Raw genomic sequence first — 12,147 nt, 5'->3', positions numbered from 1 at the left:
ATGTTCCAGAGAAAGCAGTCCAAGTTAGTTGAACCACTCCTCATGGCCTGTACACTCCTGGTAAATCTCTTCAACAATGCTCTCACTAAGCCTCTACCTTTTTCCTATAATACGACAAACAGAATTACACACAGTACTTGGGATTCATGAGATCCAGGGAATCTTGTCTGGGTGGATTTGGAATTGAATTTCCCACAGAAGACAGAGGGTGGTTGTAGATGGGGTGTACTCTGCCTGGAGTTTGGTGATTAGCGGTGTTCCACTGCGACACCATTAGTGACTTGGGTCCCCAAAGATCCTTCAGGCCCTTTTCTCTCACCTGTCTTTGTAAATGTCCTGAATAGTGGGAAGTTCACATCTACAGATGTGCTGGGCTGTCTGCATCACTCTGCAGAGTCCTGTGATTAAGGGAGGTACATTTCCCATACCAGGCAGTGATGCAGCCAGTCAGGATGCTCTCAATCGTGCATCTATAGAAAGTTCTTGGGATTTGGGGGCCCATACCAAACTTCTTCAACCGTCTGAGGTGAAAGAGGCACTATTGTGCTTTCTCACCACACAGCCAGTATGTACAGACCATGTGAGATCTTGGGTGATGTGTATGCCGAGGAACTTAAAGCTGTTTACCCCCCTCAACCCCAGGTCCATTGATGTCAATAGGGGTTAGCCTGTCTCCATTCCTCCTGTAATGCACAACCAGCTCCTTTGTTTTTCTGACATTGAGGGAGAGATTGTTCTCTTGACACCACTGTGTCAGAGAGGTGACTTCTCTGTAGGCTGCCTCATTATTATTTGAGATTAGGCCAATCAATCTAGTATTGTCAGCAAATTTAATTAGCAGATTAGAGCTGTGGGTGGCGACACAGTCATGGGTATACAGGGAGTAAAGGAGGGGACTTAGTACACAGCCCTGAGGGGCTCCTGTATTGAGAGTCAGAGGGGTGGAGGTGAGGGAGCCCACTGTTACCACCTGCTGGCGATCTGACAGGAAATCCAGGGTCCAGCTACACAAGGCAGGATGAAGGCCAAGGTCTCTGATCTTCTTGTCGAGCCTGGAGGAAATGATGATGTTGAATGCTGTATTGTAGTCCAAGAACAGCATTCTCACATAAGCATCTCTCTTCTCCAGATGTGTAAGGACAGTGTGTAGAGCTGTGACTACTGCATCATCTGTCAATGGGTTGTGTCGGTAGGCGAATTGTAGGGGTCCAGTGTGGGTGGCTGCAGATGTAGTCCTTGACCAGCCTCTCAAAGCATTTGCTTATTAATGAGGTGTCAAGGGGAGAACATACAATCTCCTTACAGACAACGGTGGGAATTGAACCCTGGTCACTGGCCTTGTAATGCTGATATGCTACCATGCCACCCAAATGGAGGCAAATGTAGATCATTGTGTTCACAGGCTACATAGACATTAGTGGGATTGCTGACAGTGGGGAGCAGTTTGTGGCTACAGGCTGATTGCGATTGTCTTTGTGAAATGCTAACAGTTTTGGTAGGTTTGAGGAGATGTACTTTGGCAGCATCCATCATTGGGGAACCCCATCATGCTTTCTTCCCAGTGCTGCCATCAGGAAGAAGGTACAGAGTCAGAATCAGGTTTATTATCACCAGCTTGTGTTGAGAAATTTATTACGGGAGCCTCAGGACCTACACCACCAGGTTCAGGAACAGATACTCCCTTTCAACCATCAGGCTGTTGAACCAAAGGGGGGTACCTTCACTTGCTCCGTCATTGAAATGTTCCCACAACCAATGGACTCACTTTCAAGGGCTATTCAGCTCATGTCCTCAATATTTATTGCTTGCTTGCTTGTTTATTTATTTATTTCTATTTATTTATTTTTGTATTTGCGCAGTTTATTGTCCTTTGCACAAGAGTGTGGTTTTTCATTGATTCTGTTATTATTCTGTCGATGTATTGAGTATGCCCACAAGAAAATGAATCTCAGGGTTTCTATGGTGACATAATATACTTTGATAATAAATTTACTTTGAACTTTGAGGCATCGCCATGATTGGTCCTGGGGAAATATAGGAGAATAGAGGGGATTTTGGTGTGTGTCCAAAGATTCTTGAAAGTATCAGCATAAATAGTCAAGTAGAGCTTACTGTCACATGCAGTTATGAGGGCTGGCACTTCGAGAGGGACTGTGAGATGAAGATAGGCAAGACTAGCAGGATGGGATGAGTTGGGCCGAAGGTATTGAAATTGGGTTTGTTATTGTCCCAGGTACTGAGATGCAGTGAAAAGCTTGGCTTGCGTACTGTGTGGGTTAGAACAAGGTGAGGTAATGTCACGGGGTGCAATAAAGTTACAGCTATGGAGACGGTGCAGTGCGGGCAGACAATGTGGAGCAAGATCACAGTGAGGTAGATTGTGAGGTGCGAATCAGGTTTACTATCACGGTATTGTTGTGAAGTTTACTGTTTCATGGCAGTGTACACTGCAAGTTATAACAAAGAGAAACAAGTAGTGCAAAGAAAGTGAGGTTGTTTTCATGGACCATTCAGAATTCTGATGGAAGAAGGGAAGAAGTTATTTCTAAAACGATGAGTGTGTGTCTTCAGGTTCCTGTACCACCTCCCTGATGGTAGCAATGAGACGAGGGCACGTCCTGGGTGATGGGGGTCCTTCACGATGGATGCCGTCTTCTTCAAGCGCCACACGTCCTTGATAGTTGAGAGGGTTTCAAAGTTCAAAATAAATTATTATGAAGTATGTACATGTCACCATGTACAACCCCGAGATTCGTTTTCTTGTGCGCATGCTTAGTACAAACGTTTGTAAATCCAATAACCCTAACAGAATCGATGAAAGGCCGCACCAAGTTGGGCGTCCGGCCAGTGTGCAAAAGACAACAATAAATAAGCAATAAGTACCAAGAACACAAGCTGAAGAGACCTTGAAAGTGAGTCCATTGGTTGTGGGAGCATTTCAATGATGGGGCAAGTGAAGTTGAGTGATGGGTAACTGTTGCTGAACCTGGTGCTGTGAGTCCTGAGCCTCCTGTATCACCTTCCCGATGGCGGCAGCAGCGAGGCCTGGATGGTGTGCGTCCCTGCTGATGGATGCTGCTTTCCCGCCCAGTGGTGGGGAGGGCTTTACCCGTGATGGACTGCGTCAAATCCACGACTTTCTGCAGGGCTTTCCGCTCAAGACCTGTAGTTGTAATCCCAGCCAACCTCAGTGGGAAAAACCTGCTTGCTTATACCCTATTTTTACACCCCTCATAATTTTGTATACCTCTATCAGACCACCCCTCAATCTTTTACGTCCCAAGGAATAAAGTCCTAACTTATTCAATCTTTCCTCAGTGTTATCACTTCAGAGGACCCGTCCGGCACGTAAGTGCGATTACGAAGACAGCACGGCAGCACCTCTACATAGGAGGGGGAGAGGGAAGGTCAGAGAGAGAGGAGAGGAGTGAGAGGCGAAACAGGGGAGGTGTCCCAACCCACAGGCTCGAAATCTGTCATCTGGTTTTAGAGCAAGCAGAGAGACCTGTGGAAGCAGGGTGGGGGTTGGGATTGTAGGGGGGCACGTGGGCATCTCTCCTCTCTGTCAGTCAGATCACAACGAGCTCATGGTCCAAACTGGGCTCTGACTCAGCCGGCAGCTGTCTCGTGGCCACTTCCCAGCCTCCTATGCACTCGACCACCAGCTGTTAGGAATGCCTGTCTCTGGCAAATGGGTAAGCACCCAGAGGCCGGAATTACGTACAGATTGGTGGAGGTTACAGAGATAAAGAAGGGGAATGGAGACACGGGGAGGGAGGGGATCACAGACAAAGAGGGGGGTAGGGAAGGCAGAGGGTAGGGAAGGGACAGGCCACAGAGACAGAGGGGGGTAGGGGAGGGAGGGGGTCACAGAGAGGGCAGGTAGGGGAGGGATGGGTAACAGAGACAGAGGGGGTCATAGAGACAGGGAGGAGTGTAGGGGAGGGAGGGTGTCACAGACGAGGAGGGAGAAGTCACAGAGAGGTGTAGAGGAGGGAGAGGGATCACAGATGCAGAGGGGTAGGGGAGGGAGGGGGTCATAGGGAGGATGTGGAGCTGTGAGGGAGTCACGCACGGGGAGGGAGGGGGGTAGGAGAGGGAGGTGGGGAGTCACAGGGAGGATGTGGAGCTGTGAGGGAGTCACGCACAGGGAGGGAGAGGTCACAGAGGGGGTAGGGGAGGGAGGGAGTCACAGGGAGGATGTGGAGGTGTGAGGGAGTCACACACAGGGAGGGAGAGGTCACAGAGCGGGTAGGGGACGGAGGGGGTCACAGAGACAGGGACGAGTGTAGGGGAGGGAGGAAGTCACAGGGAGGATGTGGAGCTGTGAGGGAGTCACGCACGGGGAGGGAGAGGTCACAGAGGGGGTAGGGGAGGGAGGGGGGTAGGAAAGGGAGGGAGGGAGTCACGCACGGGGAGGGAGAGGTCACAGAGGGGGTAGGGGAGGGAGGGGGGTAGGAAAGGGAGGGAGGGAGTCACAGGGAGGATGTGGAGCTGTGAGGGGGTCATGCACGGGGAGGGAGAGGTCACAGAGGGGGTAGGGGAGGGAGGGGGTGGGAGAGGGAGGGAGGGAGTCACAGGGAGGAAGTGGAGCTGTGAGGGGGTCACGCACGGGGAGGGAGAGGTCACAGAGGGGGTAGGGGAGGGAGGGGGTGGGAGAGGGAGGGAGGGAGTCACGGAGGAAGTGGAGCTGTGAGGGAGTCACGCACAGGGAGGGAGAGGTCACAGAGGGGGTAGGGGAGGGAGGGAGGGAGTCACAGGGAGGATGTGGAGGTGTGAGGGAGTTACACACGGGGAGGGAGAGGTCACAGAGCGGGTAGGGGAGGGAGGGGGTCACAGAGACAGGGAGGAGTGTAGGGGAGGGAGGGAGTCACAGGGAGGATGTGGAACTGTGAGGGAGTCACGCACGGGGAGGGAGAGGTCACAGGGGGTAGGGGAGGGAGGGGGTGGGAGAGGGAGGGAGGGAGTCACAGGGAGGATGTGGAACTGTGAGGGAGTCACGCACGGGGAGGGAGAGGTCACAGAGGGGGTAGGGGAGGGAGGTAGTCACAGGGAGGATGTGGAGCTGTGAGGGAGTCACGCAAGGGGAGGGAGAGGTCACAGAGGGGGTAGGGGAGGGAGGGAGTCACAGGGAGGATGTGGAGCTGTGAGGGAGTCACGCACAGGGAGGGAGAGGTCACAGAGGGGGTAGGGGAGGGAGGGAGGGAGTCACAGGGAGGATGTGGAGCTGTGAGGGAGTCACACAGGGGGAGGGAGAGGTCACAGAGAGGGGTAGGGGAGGGAGGGGGTAGGAGAGGGAGGGAGGGGTCACAGGGAGGGTGTAGAGGAGGGAGAGGGATCACAGATGCAGAGGGGTATGGGGAGGGAGGGGGTCACAGAGACGGGGATAGGAGAGGGAGGAGGGCTCACAGAGACAGGGAGGAGTGTAGGAGAGGGAGGGAGAGGTCACGGAGAGGGGAGTAGGGGAGGAAGGGGAAGGGGTGGATTGTTGCAGATGGAAGGGAGGATGACGAGTTTATACACGGAAACTAGAGGGAGGTGGAGAGGATGAGGAGACAGAGTTGGGGTATCGGGGATGGAGAATGGCAGTCTAGCTAAGGGTCTTGTGAAGGACTGAATGGCCTTGCTGATTGATCTCTGTCTGATTCAGACCTCAGGTCATCCAGAGTGAGGAGCCCCCTGTTCCACAGCCCGTCACCCCACAACCTTCAGAACTACTGGGATCTGATGATGAGGAGCAGGAAGATCCCTCAGATTACTGCAAGGGTGAGGGAGGGGCGGCGAGGGAGCTCATTGCTGTACGAGGGGCGGTGAGGAGGGAGTGCCGTTCTGTATGGTGGGGTCAGTGAGGAGGGATTGCTGTTCTGTATGGGGGGTGTTGGCGAGGAGGGGGTGCCATTCTGTATGGGGGGTGGGTTGGCGAGGTGGGGTTGCTGTTCTGTATGGTGGGGTCGGTGAGGAGGGATTGCTGTTCTGTATGGGGGATTGGTGAGGAGGGGGTGCCGTTCTGTATGGGGGATTGGTGAGGAGGGGGTGATGTTCTGTACGAGGGGCGGTGAGGAGGGGGTGCTGTTCTGTATGGGGGGGCCGGTGAGGAGGGGGTGCTGTTCTGTATGGGGGGATTGGTGAGGAGGGGGTGCCGTTCTGTACGAGGGGCGGTGAGGAGGGGGTGCTGTTCTGTATGGTGGGGTCGGTGAGGAGGGATTGCCGTTCTGTATGGTGGGGTCAGTGAGGAGGGATTGCCGTTCTGTATGGTGGGGTCAGTGAGGAGGGATTGCCGTTCTGTATGGGGGGAGTTGGCGAGGAGGGGGTGCTGTTCTGTATTGGGGGGGTTGGTGAAGGGGTGCTGTTCTGTATGGGGGATTGGTGAGGAGGGATTGCCTTTCTGTATGGGGGGAGTTGGCGAGGAGGGGGGTGCTGTTCTGTATGTGGGGTCGGTGAGGAGGGGGTGCTGTTCTGTATTGGGGGGTTGGTGAAGGGGTGCTGTTCTGTATTGGGGGTCGGTGAGGGGGTGCTGTTCTGTATGGGGGATTGGTGAGGAGGGGGTGCTGTTCTGTATGGGGGGGTCGGTGAGGAGGGATTGCCGTTCTGTATGGGGGGAGTTGGCGAGGAGGGGGTGCCATTCTGTCTGGTGGGGTCAGTGAGGAGGGATTGCCGTTCTGTATGGGGGGAGTTGGCGAGGAGGGAGTGCTGTTCTGTATGGGGGGGTCGGTGAGGAGTGGGTGCTGTTCTGTATGGGGGGGGGTTGGCGAGGAGGGGGCGTCAAGTTGCAGAAGGGGTGGTGAGGAGGGGGCTCCCATTTCCGAGGACACTCTGGTCTGATTGTCACCCCCTCTCCTCGGCCAGGCGGGTATTACCCAGTGAAGATTGGAGACCTGTTTCACGGCCGTTACCATGTCATCCGCAAACTGGGCTGGGGCCATTTCTCTACCGTCTGGCTCTGCTGGGACATTCAGTGAGTCCAGGGCACTGTAGGGAGCGGCGGGGGGTGGGCATAATGGGCCAGTGACCGTCCCTGGGGACAAGGGAGGAGGCTGTCCAGCTCCAGGGACAAGATGGGGCAATGTCCAGAGAATGGGGTAACATTCAGCCCAGGGAACCAGGGGAGTGGAACAATGTTCAGCAACTGGCCCGGGGACTCGGGCAGTGGGACAGCAACAGGCCCGGAGACCGGGGGAGTGGGTCAGCAACAGGCCCGGGGACCAGGGGAGTGGGACAGCAACAGGCCCAGGGACCGGAGGAGTAGGACAGCAACAGGCCCGGGGACTGGGGGAGTGGGACATCGACCGGCCTGGGGGAGTGAGACATCGACAGGCCTGGGGACTGAGGGAGTGGGTCAGTGACCAGCCTGGGGACTGGGGGAGTGGGTCAGTGACCGGCCTGGGGACTGAGGGAGTGGGTCAGTGACCGGCCTGGGGACTGGGGGAATGGGTCAGCGACCAGCCTGGGGACTGAGGGAGTGGGTCAGTGACCGGCCTGGGGACTGAGGGAGTGGGACTGCGACTGGCCTGGGGACTGGGGGAGTGGGTCAGTGACTGGCCTGGGGACTGAGAGAGTGGGACAGTGACCGGCCTGGGGACTGAGGGAGTGGGTCAGTGACCGGCCTGGGGACTGAGGGAGTGGGTCAGTGACCAGCCCGGGACCCGGGGAGTGGGACTGCGACTGGCCTGGGGACTGGGGGAGTGGGTCAGTGACTGGCCTGGGGACTGAGAGAGTGGGACAGTGACCGGCCTGGGGACTGAGGGAGTGGGTCAGTGACCGGCCTGGGGACTGGGGGAATGGGTCAGCGACCAGCCTGGGGACTGAGGGAGTGGGTCAGTGACCAGCCCGGGACCCGGGGAGTGGGACTGCGACTGGCCTGGGGACTGAGGGAGTGGGTCAGCGACCAGCCTGGGGACTGAGGGAGTGGGACAGTGACCGGCCTGGGGACTGCGGGAGTGGGTCAGTGACCGGCCTGGGGACTGGGGGAGTGGGTCAGTGACCGGCCTGGGGACTGAGGGAGTGGGACAGTGACCGGCCTGGGGACTGAGGGAGTGGGTCAGCGACCAGCCTGGGGACTGAGGGAGTGGGACAGTGACCGGCCTGGGGACTGCGGGAGTGGGTCAGTGACCGGCCTGGGGACTGGGGGAGTGGGTCAGTGACCGGCCTGGGGACCGGGGGAGTGGGACAGTGACCGGCCTGGGGACTGCGGGAGTGGGTCAGTGACCGGCCTGGGGACTGGGGGAGTGGGTCAGTGACCAGCCTGGGGACTGGGGGAGTGGGACAGTGACTGGCCTGGGGACCGGGGGAGTGGGTCAGCGACCGGCCTGGGGACTGAGGGAGTGGGACAGTGACCGGCCTGGGGACCGGGGGAGTGGGTCAGCGACCGGCCTGGGGACTGAGGGAGTGGGACAGTGACCGGCCTGGGGACCGGGGGAGTGGGTCAGCGACCGGCCTGGGGACTGAGGGAGTGGGACAGTGACCGGCCTGGGGACCGGGGGAGTGGGTCAGTGACCGGCCTGGGGACTGGGGGAGTGGGACAGTGACCGGCCTGGGGACTGGGGGAGTGGGACAGTGACCGGCCTGGGGACTGGGGGAGTGGGACAGTGACCGGCCTGGGGACTGAGGGAGTGGGTCAGTGACCGGCCTGGGGACTGGGGGAATGGGTCAGCGACCAGCCTGGGGACTGAGGGAGTGGGTCAGTGACCAGCCCGGGACCCGGGGAGTGGGACTGCGACTGGCCTGGGGACTGAGGGAGTGGGTCAGCGACCAGCCTGGGGACTGAGGGAGTGGGACAGTGACCGGCCTGGGGACTGCGGGAGTGGGTCAGTGACCGCCTCTGGGGACTGGGGGAGTGGGTCAGTGACCGGCCTGGGGACTGAGGGAGTGGGACAGTGACCGGCCTGGGGACTGAGGGAGTGGGTCAGCGACCAGCCTGGGGACTGAGGGAGTGGGACAGTGACCGGCCTGGGGACTGCGGGAGTGGGTCAGTGACCGGCCTGGGGTCTGGGGGAGTGGGTCAGTGACCGGCCTGGGGACCGGGGGAGTGGGACAGTGACCGGCCTGGGGACTGCGGGAGTGGGTCAGTGACCGGCCTGGGGACTGGGGGAGTGGGTCAGTGACCAGCCTGGGGACTGGGGGAGTGGGACAGTGACTGGCCTGGGGACCGGGGGAGTGGGTCAGCGACCGGCCTGGGGACTGAGGGAGTGGGACAGTGACCGGCCTGGGGACCGGGGGGAGTGGGTCAGCGACCGGCCTGGGGACTGAGGGAGTGGGACAGTGACCGGCCTGGGGACCGGGGGAGTGGGTCAGCGACCGGCCTGGGGACTGAGGGAGTGGGACAGTGACCGGCCTGGGGGACCGGGGGAGTGGGTCAGTGACCGGCCTGGGGACTGGGGGAGTGGGACAGTGACCGGCCTGGGGACTGGGGGAGTGGGACAGTGACCAGCCTGGGGACTGAGGGAGTGGGTCAGTGACCGGCCTGGGGACTGAGGGAGTGGGACAGTGACCAGCCTGGGGACTGAGGGAGTGGGTCAGTGACCGGCCTGGGGACTGAGGGAGTGGGACAGTGACCGGCCTGGGGACCGGGGGAGTGGGACAGTGACCGGCCTGGGGACCGGGGGAGTGGGTCAGCGACCAGCCTGGGGACTGAGGGAGTGGGTCAGCGACCAGCCCGGGGACTGGGGGCACTCGTGTGCTTTGCCTCTCATGGCCAGGCTGTAATGTCTGGGGTGTTGTGAATGTCAGCTGGTTAGGAGGTGTAGGAACGGGGCAGGAGTGGGGATGTATCTGGCTCTGGGAACTGACTACCTTTCTGTCACGCAGCCGGAAACGGTTCCTGGCCTTGAAGGTGGTGAAGAGTGCTCCCCATTACACGGAGACGGCCCTCGACGAGATCAAACTGCTGAAATGTGTGAGTGCTCCCTCCTTATCAACTCCTACTCACTGCCCCTCCCACAGTGCGGCGCTCCCTCACAACCACCCTTCCTACACCGCGGCATTCCTTCCTCACCACCCCTCCCACATCATAGCACCGTCTCCTCACTGTCCCTCATACAATGCGCCCCTCCCGTAGTGTGGCATTCCCTTTTTACTGCCCCTCCAGCATTGTGGCACTCCACCCTCACCGCGCTCCCCACACTGATTGGTCCGCTGCAGATTATAGAATCTGATTTTATCTTCCACTCTCTCCCTCTCTCCCCCCGTTTCCTGGTTCAACACCTCAGGTCCGTGACAGTGATCCCAGTGACCCGAACCGGGAGATGATTGTGCAGCTGATCGACGACTTCCGGATCTCTGGTGTGAACGGTCTCCGTATCCTTTACCGTCTCAGACCTCCCACCACCTCACAGGAGTTCCCAGGCCCCTCCCCTTAGTTTCCCAACTCTCCTGAGAGCTGCTGTCCTCGATCTGACGACGGGGCTGGGGGGAGGTTGGCCTGAAAGTAGCTCCCTCCCATCTCTTTGCTACTCACTGCTGGGAGGTTGGAATGATATGTTGGGCTGGGTAAGGGCATCCTCTCGGGAGCTGGAATGGGGAGGGACTTTGTGAGGAGGTCCTGTCCCTGTATTTGCAATGTGTGGGACCCCGCTGGTGTCAGAATGCTGCCCCAGCCGTTCCTGTCCGGGATGAGCCCAACTGCTGTTGGGATAACCAGGCTCTATCTCTCCACTTTGGGAAACACCTCCAGCAGGTTGAGGCAGGAGCCTGGCATTGGCCATGGCGCTGGGGGCTGGGGAAAACTGCAGGAGGGGTCAGACTGGAACAGGTCCCTGTCTGTGTCTTCCCACCACTCCCAACTGCTCGTGACAGGAACAAGGGAAAAACACTTAACCCTGGGAAATGGGTGGGGACTGAAATTGTGGATATCAGTGTCCAGGCTGGGATCCCCACTTCCCCTGCTGTTTCCTTCACTCTCCCCCCCCGGATGTCTGCATGGTGTTTGAGGTGTTGGGTCATCAGCTGCTGAAATGGATCATCAGGTCCAACTACCAAGGTCTGCCCATCCCCTGTGTGAAGAGCATCCTCCGGCAGGTAGGAGAGTCGCGGCTCCTTAAGGGTCTGACCGCACAGGAGCTCATCACACACTCCCGGGGTCAGACAGTGGGAAACTCCCTCCGCACCGTCCCATCACACACTCCCGGGGTCAGACAGTGGGAAACTCCCTCCGCACCGTCCCATCACACACTCCCGGGGTCAGACAGTGGGAAACTCCCTCCGCACCGTCCCATCACACACTCCCGGGGTCAGACAGTGGGAAACTCCCTCCGCACCGTCCCATCACACACTCCCGGGGTCAGACAGTGGGAAACTCCCTCCGCACCGTCCCATCACACACTCCCGGGGTCTGACAGTGGGAAACTCCCTCCGCACCGTCCCATCACACACTTCCAGGGTCAGACACAGAGTGAAACTCCCTCCACACCATCCCATCACACACTCCCAGGGTCAGACAGTGGGAAACTCCCTCCACACCGTCCCATCACACACTCCCGGGGTCAGACACAGAGAGAAGCTCCCTCCACACCGTCCCATCACACACTCCCGGGGTCTGACAGTGGGGAAACTCCCTCCGCACCATCCCATCAAACACTCCCGGGGTCAGACGCAGAGTGAAGCTCCCTCCACACCGTCCCATCACACACTCCCGGGGTCAGACACAGAGTGAAGCTCCCTCCACACCGTCCCATCACACACTCCCGGGGTCAGACACAGAGTGAATCTCCCTCCACACCGCCCCATCACACACTCCCGGGGTCAGACACAGAGTGAAGCTCCCTCCATACTGTCCCATCACACACTCCCGGGGTCAGACACAGTGAAGCTCCCCTATCCGTAGTGTGGGGGTGGGGGGGTGCACGGTAATACCCCTGCCTTCTAACAGCTCCCTCTGTCCATGCCCAGGTACTGCAGGGACTACACTACCTCCATACCAAGTGTAAGATCATCCATACGGATATTAAGCCGGAGAACATCTTGTTGGCTGTGGACGAGGTCTATGTCAGGCGTCTGGCTGCCGAGGCCACTCTGTGGCAGCAGGCCGGAGCCCCCCCACCCTCGGGCTCCTCAGGTAAGGTTGTCCGTCCGTCCCACCCATTAGGATGTCTGCCCAGGGAGGGGGGTCTCCCTCCTGCCTTCCCCTCCTGCTTTGCCCTGTAGGATTTCACA

Source organism: Mobula birostris, chromosome 29 (assembly GCF_030028105.1).
Source record: "Mobula birostris isolate sMobBir1 chromosome 29, sMobBir1.hap1, whole genome shotgun sequence".
NCBI lineage: Eukaryota > Metazoa > Chordata > Chondrichthyes > Myliobatiformes > Myliobatidae > Mobula > Mobula birostris.
The sequence above is the reverse complement of the archived record's forward strand: the minus strand, read 5'-3'. Positions refer to the sequence as shown.